The sequence below is a fragment of the Cyanistes caeruleus genome, chromosome 12, assembly GCF_971803275.1.
Source record: "Cyanistes caeruleus chromosome 12, bCyaCae1.hap1.1, whole genome shotgun sequence".
Taxonomy (NCBI): domain Eukaryota; kingdom Metazoa; phylum Chordata; class Aves; order Passeriformes; family Paridae; genus Cyanistes; species Cyanistes caeruleus.
The window spans coordinates 12,226,011-12,248,281 of NC_141712.1; the positions used below are offsets into that span (position 1 = coordinate 12,226,011).

The 22,271-nt window shown below is 37.6% G+C and overlaps 1 protein-coding gene and 1 long non-coding RNA gene across 2 annotated transcripts in view; one reads left to right on the top strand and one right to left on the bottom strand.

The window, feature by feature from the left end:
* LOC111934586 (uncharacterized) overlaps window positions 1–20,257 on the top strand; it is a 35,857-nt gene extending 15,600 nt beyond the window's left edge. Inside the window, exon 3 of the long non-coding RNA XR_002867277.2 lies at window positions 17,815–20,257. This is a non-coding gene — a long non-coding RNA (uncharacterized LOC111934586). The remainder of the gene's footprint in view (window positions 1–17,814) is intronic.
* The window catches only part of LOC111934588 (uncharacterized), a 357,296-nt gene that overhangs the window by 60,052 nt on the left and 274,973 nt on the right, over window positions 1–22,271 (bottom strand). The window contains exon 5 of the mRNA XM_086847241.1: window positions 1,756–1,822. The gene's annotated coding sequence lies outside the window, so the exon portion shown is untranslated. The remainder of the gene's footprint in view (window positions 1–1,755; window positions 1,823–22,271) is intronic.

Here is a 22,271-nt window from a genome sequence, read left to right on the forward strand (position 1 = left end):
ACTTTTACTTGTGCTTGATATTAAGTCTGTGGGCAGTTTCATACGTTCATAAGTTCTGTGTTTATCAAGGACTGGAGTCCTTGACAGCCTTTACAAAGTTTGCAAGACTTGCTCTAACATGGAAGCCCCAGAAGGCCTGCCCATTTTCCTATACATGTCAAGGAATCAGTATCAGTGTACCATGAACTAAGGAATGAAAAATGAATAGTTTGGCAATTTTCCTCAGCATCTAGCAAATCATTTACTATCAACAATTGCCAATAATTCAGCAGCAGCCTCTCCTTTGTTGCCTCTATTGTTTGCCAAAAATTCCTCCTTATTTTAGAAAGTCTGACTGAACAGGGCAGAACGTGTTTGTAACATTTTGAAAACTTCTTCATCTAAAGTGACAAAGACCTTTCCTCCAGGGCACCAGTAGAACAGCAAAACCCTGTACCTGAGTTAATAAATAAGAGCAAAACAAGCAAAACCTTGGGATTTAGCACTTTTTTCCAATTGTGATTTTCCAGAGTCCCTGTTCATCAGCATTTATTATTTACCTTTTAGCTTCATAGCATTTCCTTTTCACTTGGGACTTGGGTTATTGCTTTGCAAATTGTATATTAATATTGCTTACCTGCAAATACTTTAGGTATGATCCCAAGGGCAGTGTTGTATGCAATTTGATGAACATTTGAACTTTTAAAATTCAGTAGCATTCATTTTAACCAGAACTAAAAGACAAAGTTGAATTTCAAGTTTGATGATTAATTTACATTTACTTAAAGACAGACTGAAGTAGGGCAAAATTCACTCCTTTGCAGAAGGCTTGCAATTAAGTTTTGGTTTTGTTTAAAAGCTCCCAACAACAGACCTTATATGCCTGAAAAAGCCAGTCTTAACCCATGCCATAAAGAGAAAACTGGTTTTAACTAGGAAGGAGAAAACCAAAATGTATTTAAGATACATATGCCTCCTTAGAAAATTTGGGACTGTAACAACTTTTGAAGAAACCTGGCAGAATAGTTTATAAAGCAAACAGTTGTTCCCTCTTTGGATATTAGTAAGACATCATGAGAAAATTAGAATAGCCAAAGTATTCTCAGATGTTTGCAGTGAACACTCCCCAGTTCAGTGTTTGGAAAATGCAATGTGTAAAATTTCCCATAAACAAAAAGTTTTTTAAAATGTCAGTTCTGGGATGTTCTTGGCTGAGATTGCTGGAACAAATAGAAATAGGTTTGTGAACATAAATAGCTGATGTGGACTGTCCTTGGAAATATCTGTGCTAATAAACCAAAGATAAAAATAAATAAAAGAGTAAAATTACAACTCAAAAAGTGACAGAGCTGGGAAACTGGGATACTGTCCATTTTCTCTCATCCTGCTACAACTTGCTGCGTCAGAATACCTGGTATAAAACCTGTCACCAGACACTAATTCCAGAACCAAACTACATTCTGAATTCTCCCAAAAAGCTGTATAAGTATATGTGTGAACCTCCCATCTTGCAGAAATGCTCTTGCAGCCTGAAGTCTTTCATTCAGGAACTGACTACATGGGTGACATGTGCCTTTCACATAGAGGACATTCTTCAGTTTCTGCTAGGCACAAAACTGGTTGACTCATTTCACGGAAAAACCCCTTATGGATGAATAATCAAATTGCAGGAAAGCACATTTAGAAGATAAAACACAAAGCTTTGGAAATACAACTGTGATCAGCAGTGAGAAGTAGAAGGGACAAAGCCCTTTAGGAATAAAATTAGTTTCTTACCTTTCTGTCATGATTTGATTAGCAGCAACAGGTTCCAGGTTTGATTTCCGACTCTTTTCTCAGAAACCTAAGAAAATTAAACCAAACCAATGAGTGCTCAGTGAATGACACTTTCATCTTTGCAGTGAATGAAAACATATAACTTCACTGGAGGGACAGAGGTGAAAAGAGTAAAAAATTAAATTCACTGAACAGCTGGTTTCCCCATAAATATAGTAATAATTAGACAAATCATTACTCATTCACAATCACAATGAAGAATTTGAACCTTCTTGACTGAACTCTCTATTCCCATCTGCTTTACTCTAAAACATTTTGAATTACCAATCTGCAAGCATTAGATTTTAGCTGGGATTAGATCAATTACATCTCAGTGACCACAGATAGGTGAATTACCAAGACTTCCCTGCTTTATTACAAGCATACAGTGTCATCAGATTCTTAGGAGAAGTTGTTTTGGGGTATCAGTTTTCATCGTAGGGGTTTTCTTGGTGTTTGTTTTGTGGGGGGGATATTTTTTTTGTTTGAGTTTGTTTTTAATAACCCCAAAAAGGCAAAACTAAATATAAAGTGAAGTTCCTTTAGACCTCTCTTACTACCACTGCCAAAAACATTTCTTCTGACCATCTGTTTTCTGGAAAGGGCTGCTCACATCTTTTGGGCCTTAGCTGTCAAGTTTTTCTGCATTTGAGAAAGGATGCATGTGCCTGTGCCTGCACATGAGACCTTTAATTTGGAAAACAGCACAAAAATTCTGTTTTATAAAAAGGCTTTTTTCTAAAGCTGCCCAGAAAGCATTTCAGATCAGTTGCAATCACAGCTAAAGCTGCAGAAGGTCAATGCAAAGCGGAGAAAGATCCTCAGATAGGATTAATTACTGGCCATTGGTCTGCTTGAAACCATAATCTTTCCACCACTGTCTTGGGAGTTCTCCTTTACACCTCACTGGGTTCAGACTTCAGAGCACTATTCAGCTGTCTCCAAATCATTTTCAGTGATTCAGCACAGGAACACCTAGATACAAAACATGCTAATGTGGGTCTTGTCAGTAGCTCAGCATATTCTCTGTTTTCTCTCTCTGGATGACCCACTGCTGAGGATCACTCCTGCCAGGGGTGGCCTGGGCTCACAAACAAGCATGCCACAAGGCAGTGTAGCAAGACCTGCATTATTATTATGCCTGCCTGACGTGCCAGCACACGCATCAAGCTCCTTCAAAGCTTTTACTCATCTGTTTTACTGTGCCAGCTACTCAACCACAGCAGCAATGAGTACCTACCCAGAAGAGTAATCGTCTGCATCATGGCAAAACCCCACACCAGATGCAGAAACAGCTATAAAAGCAGGCAAAAAGGGAACCAGAGGCTGGGCTCCTCCTGCCAAGAAGTAACTTGGGTGGATCAGCATGCCCAAAGGCCATTGTGCTTTTATGGACAAACCAGGCTGCTTTTATGAGCCCTTCCTAGCTGTACGCAAGGAAACCAAACACGGGATCACAGAACCTTAAAATAACTTAGGCCAAAAGAGACCTCTGGAGCCCTCTCATCCCATCTATGCTCAAAACTGGGCTGACTTGGATCAGGTTAGGGCCACCTACGAGTTTCTAATACACCTTACTCTCTGCTGTGTTAGAGACTCAGAACACCAGGCACCACATGCATACGTATCCTTGATGATATTTTGGATCACATCAACTACAACACCTATAACAAGCTGCTCAACAGGGGGGCAAAAAGAAGAAATTGCAAAGAGGAACAGCATGTTCAAACCAAATTCAGACCCCATGCTTCTTTCTAAGCTCAGCAGAAATACTTACTGTGGTTTCAATGCATACAATGCTATTAAAAACCAAACACACCCAAGGAACCCAGTGAGGAATGTATTGTACATTTTGGCCTTGCTGATAAGTGTTTAGTCCACCAGAGTTGAACAGATTTGAAAGGAGAAAGGAAAGCATCTGTAAATGCCACACATTTAAAAACAGCCAGCTGGATCCTATTGGCAGTGCTCAAAAACATCAGAGTATTTATCATGTCACACTCCCAGGATGGGGCCAAAGCACAGAGTTTGGCTTAGCAGTTGCTGTTTTCATTTACTTGGCTTTAGCTGAGAGTTAGGAAACATCACTTCAAATGAGGAGGTTCTCCTGTGGTGAACTTTACCTGTTACTTGGAAATGTAGGAAAGATAAGAAAACAGAAAGAACAGAAAGAACCTCCCCATCCTCTGCTGGAGAGAGTGCATAAGACAGAAGACAGAAATAGAATTTACTTGCTTCCATGGCAGATTGAGAATTCTTTTGAGTTTAGTGATTCAATAACACTTCTTTCAGATATTTTAGCCAAAAATTTTTAACTACAAGTTTTTCTTCTCCCTAAAAAGCACTGCTGCTAATTTAACAAAGGTAGAACAAAGCAAAGATGCTGCATGTGTGGATACTAAAGTAAATTATTTCTCTAGCAATGACCACATGAAAACTCCTAGAATTTCCTTCTGCAGTGGTCTGGATGACCTTGAGAAAAAAAGCAAATATTAAGAATCTGCTCTGAGTTTTCCATGACATAAACAGTAAATGACAGGCAATCCCTTCCATTTATTATAGCGTCAATGGCACACTTCAGTAAGTACTTAATTATCCAGGCTATCTGGTCTCTTCATGCACCTCTCTTCTACCTCAGCACATAGAGGTGATGTAAGAAGTTTAGACAATTTTCTTCAGTGTGCAAAAACATTGTAATAATCGCAGTGAAAAATAAGAAGTAACTATCTATATTACAAGATAAACCTGTTTTGGGTCCTTATATGACACCTTTATCAAAATTCAACAAGGTTTAACAGGTTTGAAAGTAATTTTGCCCTATGAGGTGAAGAAATACAAAATGTAGATGTAGTAAGGGGAAGAGCCAGACATTTTTGTGATGCCTGCTATCAAGAAGCCTTCACACTGATAGCAGTTCGAAGCTTTTTGCCACAACAAAAGTAACAGCAAAGTTCTCACAGTGCAGACACAGCTTGCTAAGGGTTTCTGAAGCCCAAAAGAAAGCAAAGTGGTAAAAACTACATAGGAGGATATTCTTCCATTGGAAACAGAGACACAGAAATATTCTGAAGTGACTGAAGTCCCATTGAAGAGGGATCACATATTTCTACTAGATTTGTGGAACCCACTGAATCTTGACATCACCCTCAAACCTCGTTCTTCCTGCACTAGTTTTTATGGATGAACATAGTCATCTCTGACTGGTCCACTCCAGAAACTGAAATCGAAGTTTTCCAGCTGAAACCTTGTCTCTTTTGTCTCATCTGCAAGTGTCAGGTCCTGTCCATGTTTCACCTGCCAGGACTGCCACAGATTACAAAGGGTCTGCCTACACTCCTATTTGTTCCCACATAAATAAGTTCAAACACTCTAAGTATTTGGTATCTTACCCTTTCATGCTTTTCCAGAAAATCCATTTAAGCCCAGTTACCACTGTAAAGCCACCCTTCCCTGAACAGTGTGGCAGAGGTACAAGGCAAAGTGACAATATCCAGATATGCTCACCTCACCCAGGATACCGCCGTCTCAACAGCTGCACAAAAAACCCCAAACATACCCCACCCTAAACTCCCTCCCCCCAAAAATACCCTAAAAAATATTCCTGACAAAAAAGACTGAAACTTTTGTTTAGCTAAATTTACATATAACTTTCACATCTTTCTCTCTGTGTGTTTGGTTTTTAAACAAAAATACCCAACACAACATGCTCCAAGGAAACACGATTAAAGGAAATTGTACAGCTCTGATTTCTTGTAACCACTTTAATTTAATTTTGCTTCCCTGACCTTTTTCCTTTTGTAAGTTGATTAAAATGTTTTTAATAACAATGATAATTTGGTCAAGGATAAGAATAAAAGGATTTTCTGAAGGAGGTTCTTCTTTGCACAAATATACACATATTTAATGTGCATTCTGTGAACACTTCCTCACTATGTAATAGAGAAAATCATCTGTCAGGGGATGATGGATGATGAACTCTGCTACTTAGGCCTCAGGGCCCAGCCCTGCTGCTATACTTGACTTAGCCTTCAGTAGGTACTAAGTGCTCTGTCAGATTCATGCCAAGGGAAAAGCATATGTCTGGAACTCCCAAAAGTGTGGGAACCAGAATAAACAGAGACATTTTTAATGTTACCACACATTTTAAATCTGCTGTGTCACTTTCCTGTAAGCATTGTCCGTATTTTTGTAATATATACAGTCATTGTGGGTTTGCTGCTCTGCCCATCACCTCTGTTCTTTGTTGCACACTAACCAAGAAAACAAATGAAAAATAAAAGGAATGCACAGCATACATGACCATTTGGCTGACTACTGCGCTCTTTTTGCAAAGTAGAGATGAGTTCTTGGGGTTTTCTTTTCTCCCTTCTCCTTGAAGGAGTGCTTTTGTTGGCTTGTTGCAACAAGGCTTTTCTCACCTCATGCAGCTTTATTAATTCAGGGGTTCTTTTAAAATACTCTTGCTTGTTGTATCACCACACATAGATATGTACAGCAGGCATATAGTGAAAAGCCATCTTCCCCTCTTCCTTACACCCCAAAAATTCAATCAGTCATTGAATTATGCTGCTTGGATGGACTGCAGGACTCAAAATCTCAAGCATTTCCACTATGAGCCGAAGGTCCCACAGGTCCAAGGTAAAATGACAGTTTCGAACTGATGCCAATCATAAGCATAGTTTTCTAATGCATACTTTTATTTCATATTGCCTAACCACTGATTATAACCAGGCTTTTAAAACAATTTTCTTAAAAGAGAATTGGTCAAATGCAGCTATGATGGAATTTCCATCCTTCAGAAATTCCTCAGCAGTGAATATCTGTGTCTCCTTTTCTTTCATCACAGACCTCTTTAGATAAAATATTTATGTTGTGGCATGTAGTAAAAGGTTTTATTCCTTGTTTAGGAGAGGCTGACAGAAAATGCCATAAAAATTAAAAGCTCTTCAAATTACACAAAATAATATTGAAAGTCTTTTCCGACCACTGCAGGTATCTTTACCCATAGAGATTAGTGTAGAAGCTTTCTGAAAAACTTCTCATTTAGATGTCCCTTCTGTTCAAAAGGGATATTCTGCAGCCCTGATTTACCACTGGATAAATTCTAAGGAAGGAGCTTACCAGCATTTTACTCCATTCTTATACCTTCTCAGAACTAAGAGAATGCATTGAGGCCTAAGATGCCTGAAAAAACTTCTGCATTTACATTCTTAAATCAGCCACATTAACCCTTACAGGCATCAGCAGGACTCCTGCAGCACCAAAAAGGGACACAGCAAGGCAAGGACAAGGAGTCATAGAAAAGAAGACATATTTTTAGGCCAGGGTCACTGTCACAACACTAGCAAATTACAAATGTCTTTGATTTTGACATGAATATTTATCACAGCATGATACTTATTCCTGAAAACTAGCCTTCCCTAGCCATGTAAGGACTGTCATTTGCAACCCCAATGTTGAAAACTGAAATCAGATCGTTAGACGAGGATCCACTCCTCCACAGTCTTATTAGGCATTTCTTTCCTACAATACACATTAATACAAGAAGATATCCAAAAGCCCATTCATCTTACATTGCAGATGGGTTTGGCTGACAGTTATGAGCCTGACTTGCCTTTTATTTCTATGCATTCATCCCAGTACCACTCCAGGTTCCCCTACAAAATATACCCCTCTTTCAACAGCAGCAGAACAGTTTAAATGCTCTTATCTACTCACATGAAATCCCAACCCCCCGGTAAACTGTTCCCTGAGATGATCTTTACCCTTCATTTGAGTCTAATGCACCAAGAGCTAAAAAGACATTATGTCCAGAGACTGGGGTAGCTACGGTAACAATTACCAGTTCAGCAAATCAGCTTCTCGTTGCAAGCACTTCTCAGACTATATATAAGCCAAGAAGAACCTAGAATCATTGTGTCAGCAATTCTCAAAGACTATTTTAAATGGTATCAAGTTTAATAAAACTTTTACAACACAGTACAGAGTGTACTTTGTGTTCCTTTGAAATTGATGGAACAAGCCAATTTTTCCAGGTTTGTAAGCATAACATTTATTAAATTATAATAAGAAAATAGCTATTTAAAACCATGAAATGAAAGACTATAATATACATTTAAAGGTCAACAACTGCATGTGTTTCCTTATTATATATTTTATCTGAGAAGCACTGGGAGACAAAGGAGCTCTGACTCTATCCATGTGCAAGCTGCACACTGTCGCTATTCCCTGCCCTGATTTGGACAAGGAACTACATACTCCTATGGATGGCCCTCCTTCACCCAAGCCTCTTACAGAACTGCCTTCACCCATTAAGACGGTGACTTAAATTCTTTAAATAATTTCCAGCACATGTATCACATATAGATGGATTTTTTGCAGCTGCAATAGCAAGGTCAGCCTGAAATAGAGGGATTTTATTCCACCTCTGTACTATACTTCCTTCAGGATGTTCCTTAATCAGTTTTACCACCTCCACCCCAATTTCCTTTCTGCAACTATGGAAGCTTAATATGTTCTTTAGAAGGGAAGAGTGGCTGTGTTAACTAATATTGCCAAACAGAAACAGAGATGATCTACAAAGAAAAGCCAATGAGAAAATACCCAGATGAAATGTAAACTTTGGCAAGAGTCTGGAAAGAAATGTGATCTAGGTTTTGATATTTAAAAGCATTTTAATGTTTGAGCATTAAAACATTTTTATTTCTTCCTAAATATGTTTAACATCAAACCTGAACTACAAGGAAAACAATAAATATTGCTGGGGTTTCTCAAGTGCTGTTTCAGTGGTCCTCATTCCACTGTTCATTTAAGCTGAGCTGGTATTTAGAAGTATGTAAACGGGACTTCTTTTTAGCAGCAGAGTGATACATTTTCCTGGATGCTCAAACAGAACACATGCACAAGAGCACAGCATAAACCTTTTGTTTATTAATAATTGCAACTATTTTTCCAAATTCATAACATAAACCGTGACATTGCAGCACACTGAAATAGTGTATATAGAACAGTGATATAGGACTGCCTAAATTTGATAGAACTCAGAAATCTTCATTAATATTTCCTTCTCCTCTGTGGATGAATAAATATATTGCATATGGAGCCTGATATGAATCCATTGACATCTATGGAACACTTCAATGGAGAGTAATTTGGATGAGTACGGGCAGCCCTGTGCCTTTAGGCTGCTAATCAGCTTTTGAGCATTAAATTCAGCTGGCGTAAATGATATATAAAAATACAGAGAGACACTCTTACAGCATTCATCAAATATGTAAAATACAACACAGAAACACTATCACAACTCACAGGTCCAGGTGTTTAAAGATGAATGTTGTAAAATTGGCACAACTTTGAAAAACACAGCTGTGATTAGGATATAATTATCTTATGCAAGAAATCCATTTCAGAGCTATAATTCTTTGCTGCTAGAAAGGGGAACAGATTTTTATTATTTTCCACTCACCTTAATTCTGCAAAGTCTGTGCAGCTATAAAAGAGTGATTTGGATTCTAGTCTAGCTCAGAGCTCTAAACAATTTTTTTTCTAACTTACTAAATAAAAGCAAATTCTTGTGAGAAACCTAGCTTTAATTTTGGATCTCAGGTTGATGGAACAGGGCTGCCAGCAAACACACCTATTATTACTGGATACAAATGAAATGAAAGTAATTGGAAGGAACAGGGACACCACAGATATTTGTAAGTTACAGAGCTTATCTGCATTGAGATTTTATATCTGAAGCATTTCATCACATCTGAAAGACACAACAGTATCAGAAAATAATTCTATTGGTGTATGAATGCAGCAAAGCATGGATGCACAGGTCGCCAGCTGAACTTGCTTATACATTATATTCTGCATAGGCATCCACAGAAATACACATGTGTACCAGATGTATACTTGTATTTTTCAGATCACAGCTTGTTACCATTTGAATACAATTGAAAAATAGCACAAGAGCCATATTGTTATAATTGGCTCAAGGTAGGCAGAGATGTAGCTATGGATATATAAATATCCTTCCTCCAGACACAGAATTTTCTTCAGATGCAGAATGAATACAAAAGGGGGAACAAACTTCATGCTAAAAATCAACTCTATCCCATGTGATGAATCCTTCCTGAGAACAACAAAGCCACCAAAACTTGAAAAGATTAATTTTTAGAGTGACTTAAAACATTAGAGAAAACAATCTATCTAGCTGGAATTTCCCCCTTCTAAAGTTGTAATGCAAAAGGGGAAATAAAATGTTTCAAGATTTAAAAATCACAACTTATATATGAGCTGTATCAATAACAAAGCCTAGATATTAATATTAGAATCTACTTCTGATAAAATTAATGTATATTTTAAACCCCCTTTTTAATGTTTGGTATGTTTACTTTAAAGAATGTAAGACTGCAGACAAGATGAATTTTTCGGTATCTTAGTCACAAAATTATATCACTGCTACATATTCACAATATGGTTAAATAGCAGTCATAAATTAAAAGAAGAGTCCAATAATTTAGACTGTTCTAAAACAATACTAAAGGCAAGTAAAAATAAAATATTCCATCTGGATGTTTCAATTAAAATATGCTGCATCTTACTGAGAAAATATTTGGAATTAACATAGTCAAATAAACTAGAAAAAATCCTTTTGCTCTGATGAACTAAAACTGATACAACTCTACCAGGGGCTCTTGCCATGAGAGAAGCTGTACTGGATTACACAGCACTATTGAGCCATCTTCTTTAAAGAGATATTTTTAAAAGTCATGATCCCCTTTTCCATAGCTGTTCTCTGTAAACATTTGGGAAATTAATTGCTCAGCAGCCACAGAATATAAGCAGAAAGCACTGAACTTGGAAAAAAATAGCTGTATATCTTGCAAGGGATGAGATGGCTCCCTGAAATATGAAAGCAAATCTTTTAAAAGATATGTTAGATCCAAGGAGATCTACTGTATAAGGATGAAATTCACCCTCTGTAAAATATAAAGATTTGCCCAGTGATTAGCCATTATTAAATGGTATTTTACAGATTTAGGTAGGACAGAAGAGAATAACAGATATTATGCTTGCCCTCTTCTATTAACATTAATTTACCACAGAGCTAACAAAGATATCAACACTTGAGTACACCTCACTTTGAATTAGTCAAAGTTAAAATAACTATGCTGCAAAATAATTTCTAGACCCACTTTATCACCTTGCCATCTCATTACAGGCATTTAGACTTCCCAAACTCTCTTTCACAGTTATTTTAATGAGCTAGAATCTCTGTAATGTTTTTTTCTGTTATGTGTGGGATCCAAGTGTGCAGATAAAATGGATTAAAAGACTCCAGGAGTAGTGGCACTGAGCAAGGCTACCTTCTCTCCTTCTTTCTGTAAGTCACTCGTGTTTCAAAATCACACCAACAGAACATGTAATTTACATTCTGGAACAAGACTCCTAGCGTGCAGGTTGATACTTTGAGTCCATCCATGTCCGAGAGGCATTTGGAGAAATGTCCTGAGCAACATGCCTTAACTTTTGGTCAGCCCTGAATTGCTCAGGAAGTTGGACTAGATGATCCTTATAGGTCCCTTCCAAGTGAAATATTCTTCTACTCTAAACTTAAACCCTTCATACTTCTTTAACAAACTCTAGCCAAAAGTACCAATACCTTGGAGTCAAGGAACTGCATGAACACTTCTGGGAGAAGGCTTGGTAACATACTTATTAGTATCTTATTAATTCTATATTCTTAGTCTGTAATTCTTACAAGAATTATAGTCCATAAAAACAAGTTGTAAGTGGGAGACTAGGATAGATTTTGGAGGGTAAGAATGTTTGCAAGTAACTCAGAAAAGTCCTGGGTGTTTCAGTGATGAGGCTGTTCTGCCTATAGTGGGGAAAGTATAAGTGTAAAGTGTAAAGGCATCAATCAAAAACTACAAGTCTACATGAACCAGAGCATGTCTGGGGCTCTGCTCCTTTCCCCAAACTCTCTTTCTTTGGAAGAACACTGCCATGTTCAGGGAAGCACTACAAGAATGAAAATTCTCACTTTCTGAACTCTATAGCTAAAGTGAACTCCAGCTGAAGTAAGAATATTTCCACATAGAAGTAAGTTGGACTGGTTTATTAATTCAGGAAACTCCTGTTCTCAGAAGGTGATTAGAAATCTCAAGGCAAATAAATCTCTGGTCAAATTTTACTGTTTCTATACTTTCCACTAATTCTCAACAGGAGAACTAGAGGAAAATGTGCACATTATTTTAAACCATTCCTTGTCTTCTCTCAGTTTCTTTCGTGCTAGCATGATAGAGAGGAAGAGACAGAGACTGCAAAATAATTATGGTAGACTATTTCTCCAAGATTTTTCAAGCCTCATTTAAAAACTTCAATTCTCAATTTTATAATCCAGTAACATTTGTTTGAAGAATTTGTCTCTTTCCCAAAATGCTGTGCCAGAAAGTCAGATCCAAACTCTGTATTTATCAAAACCACTTTGAGTTCAGCAATTTTTAAACCCTGTTAATAAATGTGGAATCTGTGACATGTCCAAAAAAATTATGTTATTTGTTTGACGTGCTTAGCAGTCCAGTGCATTAATTAGAAGCCTGACAAGTTTATGAGAAGAATCATCTAAACATAGAAAAGCTCAAATCAAGAAACGCTTATAAAGACAATATACTCACAGCCTAAAATATGGAGAGACTGTTGGATGAATGACTTAGAGCATGACTCAGTAGCTGTAAACCTATCTGGGAATATTTAAGTCAAGATCCATGATTTGTATCTATAGAAAATATGAGAGTTGGTGGTAGATTTCTAGATTTGCTTTGTAAATTGGTCAGGAAATTATTTCCTGTGTGTTACATTATTTATGCAGATGCTGATCATGTTTTTGGATTTGGATGTGAAGACATGCAGGTCAATTTTAGTAGATGCCTCCTCTCTCCTCCTATTTCCCCCTCTTCTCTGTGGGTGGGGCAGTGTTAAAGCACACTTGAGAATTTGAAACTAAAACTTAAAGCCATCTTCAAAAAGGAGGGAAAAAAAGAGGAGAAAAGCATGAGTTATGATGAACAATTAACTGACTGCAACAAAGCTTTCCCCATAGCAGGAGACTGGTAAATGTTGGGAAAGCAAATCTTCCTAATTATTGACACTTGTGCTGTAGTAAATCTAAGCCAAACCATTAAGTTGCTCAACCACAAAGAGACAAGTAAAATTATTCTGAAAATCTGGCTGTGTTTTTCTTTTGGAAATAAAGGGTGAGGTGGAAAATGGAGTTTATATCTGCATGTTCCACAAAACAAATCAAACTAACTTTTATTTTTAATTGTTGATTTTAGGAGGAGAAAAGGGATATTAAAAAAAGGCCACTGGAGTACTTCTGTGGTGATAAAAAGCTAAACTGAATATATATTTTTCAATTAAAACATCTGAGGCATTACTTCATTCTCTTTATAATGACAATGTTGAGAAAATGTTCAAGAGTGAGATTTTCAGAAATAGGGATTTCCAAAAAATCTTATCTACATAACAAGAGTGCCAACTTAGAAGGGGAATGGCAGTATTAAAGTTGCAGGATCTTAAAGGCAACTCTTTCTTTAAAGGCTGCAAAATAAGATAAATGACCTCCAGACCAAAAGAGAAAAGCTTTCTAGTCACCAAAAGTGAAATTAGTCATCTCTGAGGAAGAAAAAATCAACCAAACATTTCCCAATATCACCCTTCGTAACTGGGATAAAACCAGTTTCTTTGAAATGTTCTGAGCTAATAGTCTTTTATCATGCCATGTACTGCCTTTATGGCTACATCTTGTTCCAATTTTGGTTTCATCCATTCCCATTTCCAAAGACCATAACCTTCATACAGGCTTGCCATACACCAGATTCCATCTGTCTGTGACCTTGAATAAACAAGGGTCCTTTGATGTTCTTATGCACTTCAAACCACTTTGTCATTTCCAGTGATATATGAGCCACACTGTAGTGAAATGCAATCATCACTGGTTTGTGGAAGTGCCTTCCTGCTTCTTCTCTTGATGTAAGTTTACCATAGAACAAATTTACTGTAATCTTTGTGTTGACTTGTGCTTCCCTACGGAGTGAGAAAGAGGTCAGCAAAACAGCAGTGGGAGGCTAGAAATAGAAATCCTGCATGTACAGCATCATGACAGCCAAAAACAAGGGTCTGTCTCTAGAAGAAGCAGAAAAACCAAATCACACAAACCCCATCCAACAAAACAATTGATGATCAGAACAACAACTTCTTGAAAACAAGTATTACGAGGAATTTGTTAATTGATGGACAGATTTACACACCCAACACAGCAGCTTTGTTGTGGCACTGTGTGCTCATCCTATTACATTTCAAGGCTGCTGTACGAGGTTGTTGGGTTTTGGCACTGTCAAAATGAAACAGAGATTATGTGGTACCATATGTCAGGCAGCTGAAGCAAAGGATTCCTGGTCTAACATGTTTGCCTTTCCAGTCTGGAGGGAGTATTAAAACCAATGGAGCAGAAGAGGTGGGTGGGCCAGCAGAGGGAGGGGCAGGGTGTGTTTGCTTTTGCCCCAACATCTCCTGAATACTCATATCTGGATGTTACTGCACCAGCCAAATGCAGAAAGAGTTCATATTTTCCTCCAAGACAAAAATAAAAACACAAAGTAAGACCCTTGAGCAATTATTTTTTAATGCAAATGTATGTTTATTTCATGCCCTCAAGCCTTTTAGTCCTGGTTGTTTGTGACAAACATTCCACAATAGACTCTTTAAAGTCTGGCATATGTACCAGTGCTAAAAAGAATACAGTAGAAGACATAAGACAATTAAAATGAAAGACGACAACAACATGCTGCTAATGGTTTTAAATTATTACATTGTAGAATAGTTACTGGTACGCCATGGAAGAGCTATCCCCACAGCTCTGCACAAGCCTGAGCTCCATCAATAAACTAATCTTTATCATGTAATACATTGGTTTTCTGTTACAATGATGTTTGTGCCATACAGTCCAGCATCCTGTAACTATGGATAAAGGAATGACACGACTACACTCCAATTAGCTCAGGTCTCTGCTTCAGGATATGACAGGTTTTCATGGTCCACCTCCCCAATCAATATCCACTGAGAAGACACCATTGATTGACTTCCAAGATGGAGTTGTACTCAATAAATACAACAATTTGACCTGCAAGCCCCAAGGTGCCCAGACTGCAGGAATTTGAACTAACATACAGAATAACCCATTTTTAGGAGAAATCTGACCTAAATAACATCCAAGATGCACCATGAATTAGCTCCCAGAAGACATGGAGCAGACACCAGTGTGCAAGCTGGCTTCCAGTACTGGCTTACCTTTTACCACAACATTTCAATATTTTGTGTAGTCCCAGTTCTACCAGGAGTCCTGAAAGACAATACTTTGAAAACAGGATTTAGGCACCTGAATGATGCCAGTATTTCTTTTTTTTTAAGTTACCTACATACAAATAAATTCACAAAAATAACCAAAAGCATTTTTCTAACTTGGCAAGGAATAAAAGTGAATAGTGTGTTTTCAGTCTGAAATACAGAGATGCTTCAATGTCTATTCTTTCTTCTTTTTGAGTTTGTCTGGGGAGGTTTAGGTAAAAAAGAAAAAAGTAACACAGGAATATTTCATAATAACCTATTTCCAAGTAACTAAGGGCTCTTCTGGGATGTAAAAAGCCGTCATTTGGGTTCCATTCCAGACAAATGCCCTTGTCACTCATGTTCTTACCTGTTACTGGATAGCTTGCTGCCTTCATAAAAATGGCAAAGCTAATACATTCAAATAAAGATTTTTAAAAGTAAGATTTCAGCAATGTGAAGCTCTGTTTGGATTTAATAGATATAACTTCTGAAAAGCTTAATTTTTGAAAGATAAATGGAGAATTAAAACCTCTTCTTTAGGAACTGACTACCAGGAACTCCCTTTTTTAGTTCTTCCCTTATGCAATATCTGTGCTTGATAAATATTTCAGACAGAGTTTTCAATGCCATTTTAAAACTAAAGATATCACATTCAAGAAAGACCAAGCAGAAAAAAATAATCTCAATGTTGTCCCTTTATGTTACTGTCACAGCAAGTAGCAGTAGCATATTTTTCTCCATCGAACTTATATTTACATAATGATAACTGAGCATGTTAACTGCAAAGACACTCCAAGCAGCCAACAAAAGTTACTGTAGAGTAAGAATTTTAGAGCTTCATGGAAAGATTTTCACAAAAAAGCAAAAATTTTTAATATAGCTACCCCTCCTCGATGACTTAATTACATTTTAACCAAAATGAAACCAGACACACTTCAGGTTAACACCATAAAAGGACAAAGTTTTTAATCGCATGAAATAGACAAGACTCTACAAAGCTTAACTGCTCTAAATTATTGAAGTATTAGAGCAACTTGCAGTTCTTAAGAAGTCCTGAAACACATTTGTAAGGAATATTAGCTCAGTTTTAACAGAGAAGAAACATTACTTCTATTGTGATGTTGGCAGCAGGGATGTTTGCCTAAGAGCACCTAGGAAATCTCCAGAGAAACCACCAGTGTCTACACACAGCACATGCCATGGCCACTGGCACATCCTTTCTAGAGCTCAGTAAGAAGTTAAAACCCATTCTCTTGATGAAAACTGGTAAATTTTTACTTGCCAGAGCTCAGCACAGGCAAGCTGAAAACCTCACACCAACAGCCACCAGCTCTCCCAAAGACAAATGGGATTTTAGTCTCTTTGTGGAAAGTTAAGGATGAAATTTAAATACCTCTTTCTCAAAGCTCAAGAGAACTCGCTGAAAAAATTGTGAAATTAAGTCTCAATACACATTGTCTAAATCATCTGCAGCCAACCTGAGAAGGACAGGAGATTCTCTGATACAAAAGACTGTGCACAAGTCAAGAAAAATTATCAAGAAAAGTTCCATTAGCTTGAAATGGAAATTTCCAAATTCAGCAAGAAAACTAAATAAGCAGTCTGTGGAGTCAATTCATGGCCTGAAAACACAAAATATCTATGAAAATTAAATTGGATGAAACTTACTAAAAATGCAAACATTATTTTTTTTTAAGAGGATACATTTAAAGTATTGCAAGTGAAATGTTTATGTAACAAGCAAAGACCAAACTACCATAATGTATGTTTCAGACAAACCAGAAATCTAGGGCTCAGAAGAATAAACATTCATAAACTCTGCAATCTAATTTTATACAGCAACAAAAACGTACAATAAATTTCACAATCTTATTGATCCTAATACCATTGGCATTGCCCCAGCAATTGATTTAGTCATTTGATCATCAGGAGAAAAGGAAGGGGAATATAATATTTTAGTGGACTTCATAAATTCTAAGCTTCAGCTTTCAAGTCCAACCAATAATACAATAAACCATGGAGATTATAAATGGAACAACTAAAGTTTTGTAATTACAACATGGTTTATAATGTAATAATTTAGCAAATGGCAGGCATGTTTGATTTATGCAAGATGCAGAATAGTAGGCTGTTTCTCATCAGAGCTGTAGCAATACATTTTCTAATAAATATTCAGAACAATCAAGTTTTGCATCTCAACCTCTCAAAATGGTGACTACATGTCTGGCATTGTCTAAATTCAAAGGGTTGTTTTAAAAGTGAAACAAATCTATTTCCCATCTTTCTTCTACAGAGTTTTGAACCCAATAGTCATGGTTTTTTATCTATAGAGAATGACATGGTTTTGTTTTTTATCATGATAGTAGGGCCATTAAGTACTTAAAAGAGGCACAATATCTTATATTGCCCAGTCAGTCTAAAAGGCTTAGAAACTGCAGCAGCATCATTCAGTTACTGTGCTGCTTTGCCAGCCTCTCTACTGGCATGTGTGTGCCGGAGGTAACAGGAGAGTAACATTTCCCCACTATGCCCATGTATCACCTGCCCCTCACAGCAGGTGTCTGGTCTGGGTCTTTGTTTCTCTGCACCTCTGAAATACATTTTAAGATTTGTTTTGTTTTGTTTTTATTTCAGCAATACCAGCAGATCACAAAAAAAACCAAACAAACCTCAGAGCAAATTGGGTACTGGATGTTTTGATTCAGTTTTAAACCTACCCCTTCAGCTACACCTAGAAACACCTTCTGCAAACAGACCTGATGAGCCCAAGAGCATCTGTCTCAGCCATTGGTACAGAGTGGCCATAGCACTTTACAGGTAGTAAGAATTCTGTAGACATAGAACCTTCTTAAAGTGGCTTCCAGTTTATTAAAGGTCAGACTTTGAAAATAATCCACCGAGAAGAAGTCTGTGTGCCACTCGGTAAGCTGTAAAGTCCACGTGGCTTCCAGGAGGCTGCTTCAGTCTGCTCAGGCAACACAGCACAGGTTTGTGAGCCAAGAAAACACATTCAACTTGCTGTGAGCTGGGGATATTATGTCTGGCCACTGATGTCAAGTTCACCTCAAAAAACGTCTCTGTACTGAGAGAAAAGAAACCTTTATTCTCCTGACAACAATACATCCATTTTCATAAGTTCACTTTAAACGTAAAAAAAAAAAATAAACCCAACAGTAACAAACCAAGGCATCAGCCCTGCAAAATCACTTTCACTGTGTTGAAACCCCCAGAGCTGTCTCCCCAGGCACCCTGACAGTCAGTAGAAGCTCAAACTCTCCTGCTGCAGCCCAAAATAAATCCATCTAAAAGTCAAACCCAGATAGTGTTGCAGTGCTCCTAGGAAACCTGTTCTGCACAGCAGAAATCCAGCTACTCAAACAGTGCAGAGCAAGGGAATGAGTCAGGACACTGCCCTTATCCATGGGAAGTTTTCCATTTACAGGAACAAATACTGGTGCAACAACCATAATTCTGCCTCAGCTGCCTCTCCTGTTCAATACGTCTATTGTGCTCTAAGAAAACTTTCCTGCTAATTATTCTGTGGTACATTCTTATATTTTGGCCAAATGATCAAAATCCAGACAGATTTTCAGAGACAGTAAATTAAGGAAGTGTCTAAACCCCTTACACTCCCTCAGTGCACGACTCTGCAGCCAGCACAGAAGCTGATAACTCATAAATGGAGATACGACGCTGTCCTGTGCCTGCACACAGGGGAGGGGTTGGCCAGACAGTAGTGAACTGGGACAGCATTCAAGAAGCTTCCTAGTCCCAAGGCTTCACAGGCCTCATAAAATTTATTAGCTCCAAATTTATAGCAGCTCTTGAGCAGCAAGTCATGTACGGTCTAATTCTCAGTGGAAAATTCACAGTAAAAATTCCCACATGAGAGAAGTAGCCAGTGACGTGGGAGTGCTGAGCAGCACAGGAAATTCTGGGAGAGACACCCAAAATCGTGTCTGCTGTTCACAGTTCAGGACAGCATCACATGAAATACCTGCTTGTGACAGCAAGGTCCCATCCCTTTGAAGGAAAGGCATCTGCAGCTGAACAGTTCATCGCAATAAAAGAGGCTGATGTCACCATGGGCCTACATGAAATACTATCAAATATGTGACTTATTTCCACTAGCTGTTACTTCTAAAGCGGTGTTCCCCCCTTTTTTAATCTTAATTTCTAAGCATCTCTTTAAAAAAAAAGCTTCTCTTGAGTTTCATCAGAAATGACTTGGATGATCTTCTGTTAAAAGAATGACTTTTATCCTCATTCAAATACATATTGTATTGGCTTAGAAACATCAAAGAGGCAATGTCTTTACATATTCTATTTCTAAGAAAAGAAAAGGAGTTCTCTCTTTATTAACATTGGTAATGTTGAATCTTATAATGAAAAATGCACAAAAGCAATATTTTTGATGAATAGGTAATAGAACAGCACTGAATAAGAGAGCATTAATATATTTTTACCCAAAAACTCACACAGATAATGCATCAGGAGGGTTTTGAACCGAGATGAAGCCACAAGCAAAAATGAAGTCGGTTTCCCACTCCCCATCCTACAACCCAATATTTTTATTGACCTTGAAAATCCACCACGCAGTTCAAGCACAGCTTCCAAGGTGATTGTCACAGCCCACAGCAAGCACAGCAGGAGCACTTCCTCTCAGGCCACAAGCACTTTGCAGGACACAGACAGTGCTGTCTGACCACACCAATACGCAAACCTAGGGCAACTATTTGAATTATGAGTGGAAAAAAAAATGTGGTAGCATCTTACAAGTGAGGTTTTGGTACCCATGGATATTTTCAGGGTTTTTATTGCACCAGCAAGTGACCTGCAGAAAAGTCTGCAGCATATTCTGGTAAAGAGTGGGCACGTATCCTTTCTGTCTCTGCTATGTGTAGCACAATAGAGCCTTTGTGATGTTCTCAAGAAAACCTATTTATGGACTTGGATTTTGAACATTCCTTTTGCTCTTTGTCATCTTTTGCCATTGTCTTTGAACCACTGTGATAATGAAATTACAAAGGGTCATATAAGCAGTTAGATAGGGGAAACAAAAAAGGAGAAAGAAAAAGGGAATTTTAAAATAAACCAGGCATGACACTCCCCTGCATTTTTCATTACTTAATTATAGTCAATAGAAATCAGAAAAATCTAATATCAATTTGAGGAAAAAAAAACCCTGTCTCTGTTGAATTCTAAAATTTCTGTTGAAGCCTGCAAAAGGGATATCATAGGAAAATACACTCTACTAGAATAACAGCCACATATTTTGGTATTTGTGTCACATTGAGAAAATACCTTCATACGTATCTATACAAAAGATGGTAGTTCAATCTTCAAAATATTTTAATTTGGCTTTGGAATTTCAAAAATCCCAGTGAACCAGTGTTGGAAAAACCTCTATTCCTACAGTGGCTCCTTCACACCATTTTCCTCCTCTGTTTTTATATAAAATGGCAATTTGCATTTCGGAGTGTTGTACACTGAAGTAGTAAACATATTCCTTCTTAATTCTTCCTGATTTCCTTCATTTATTTTACAATAAAATAATTGTTTTGTAGCAACATTACCCTGAAAAATGAAGGTATGTTGGAAAAGGAGTTTGTACGAAGAGAAAGGATGTGTTAAAAAAACCAGAGAAGGAAAAGCATTACAGAAAGAGAAGCATTACTGCATCTATGAGGGACACTGACGAGACAGCACCCCCGGCCTCATGAATCTCATCTCTACCACACAAATGTATTTTCCACAGAGGATTTCATTCACCTCTCTCTTCAAGACCCACCTGTCTACTCATTTATCAGTTTTTTCCATCACTTCTGTGCCTGAAATCACATCCTACAGCCACAGAACCAGAACTATGGCCACAGATGGGACTCAGCTGAATGCACTGGGCAGGTTCTCATTCCATCCCTATTTCAAATCCTTTGCAAAATGCAAAATGTTACCATGCTCATTGTATTAACACACATAAAATTTGCCTATTTCTCTCTTTGTTTTCCTGTTCTATATCTCTCTACTTGTCTGTCTTTACTTTGTACAACACTCACAGCAAGGACTTTTTCTTGTCCATGCTCAGAGCTTGGCTCATACGAAGGCCTGCCACAGATAAATCTGCACTCAATCTTTCTGATCTATGAAATAGCAATGTCTTGTTTGAAGTGTGGTATTACATTTGGAAACAGCAAACAATAAGTTAATTATTTTTTGTGTTTATATCTGTCACTCTTTTTCCTATGGATTAAGCCACTATCTCAGCCTGCTGAGTCTGAGCTTCAGAGAAACGAGACCAACAGGGATGAACTGCAATAGGGGTAAAAAAAAGTTCAGACAAAGAAGAGTAAATCTAGATGTCTATAACATCTGAGGTAGTGGCTGGGGCACAGACATAATACTAAGTTACATTTACTGGCATTTTGGCAATTATGTAGTTCAAAAGATGCCCACAGTCAATCAGATTGGAATTAATAAATGGAATACAAACTGCACAGGGATATGTGAGACGAGAGAAGAAGAAAACAGGACTGGGATTAGGAGCTAACTCAGAGCTGCAATAGACTCACAGGGTTTTTAACACCTACTATAATTTCTGCATGAGAATAAACACTTCAGAGATAGGAAGAGGAAACCAGAGGAAAGAAAAACAAAAAAAGGGGAGGCAGCAGTCCTCTTGCTTTCAAAACCAAGATATATAACAGCTCCCTGTGCTATCTTTATCAACCAAAGATTTTGTCTTAAAAGTGACTGGGATAAAATTTTCTTAACAATTATTCAAAACTCTACTTTTGAGATAAAATAAAAGTTATAAAAACAGAATTTGCACATGAAATTTTACAGAGCTGTGAAAAATTAAGCCACATGGGAAATAGCCAAAAGAAATGTTTTCTATATTTGTGTGTACGTTCATGCATATGCTCCAAAGCACAGCTCAGTACCAGCCAAGAAGCTTGTGTGCTACAACGAAGGATTTATGAAAGTAGTCAGGCCTCTCCTGGGGCTGGAAAAGGTGTTGTTCCAATGTGCATCCTTTCTATTTCATCAGCTTCTGGATTCCATGGTGACATTAATATACACACCCCAAGATG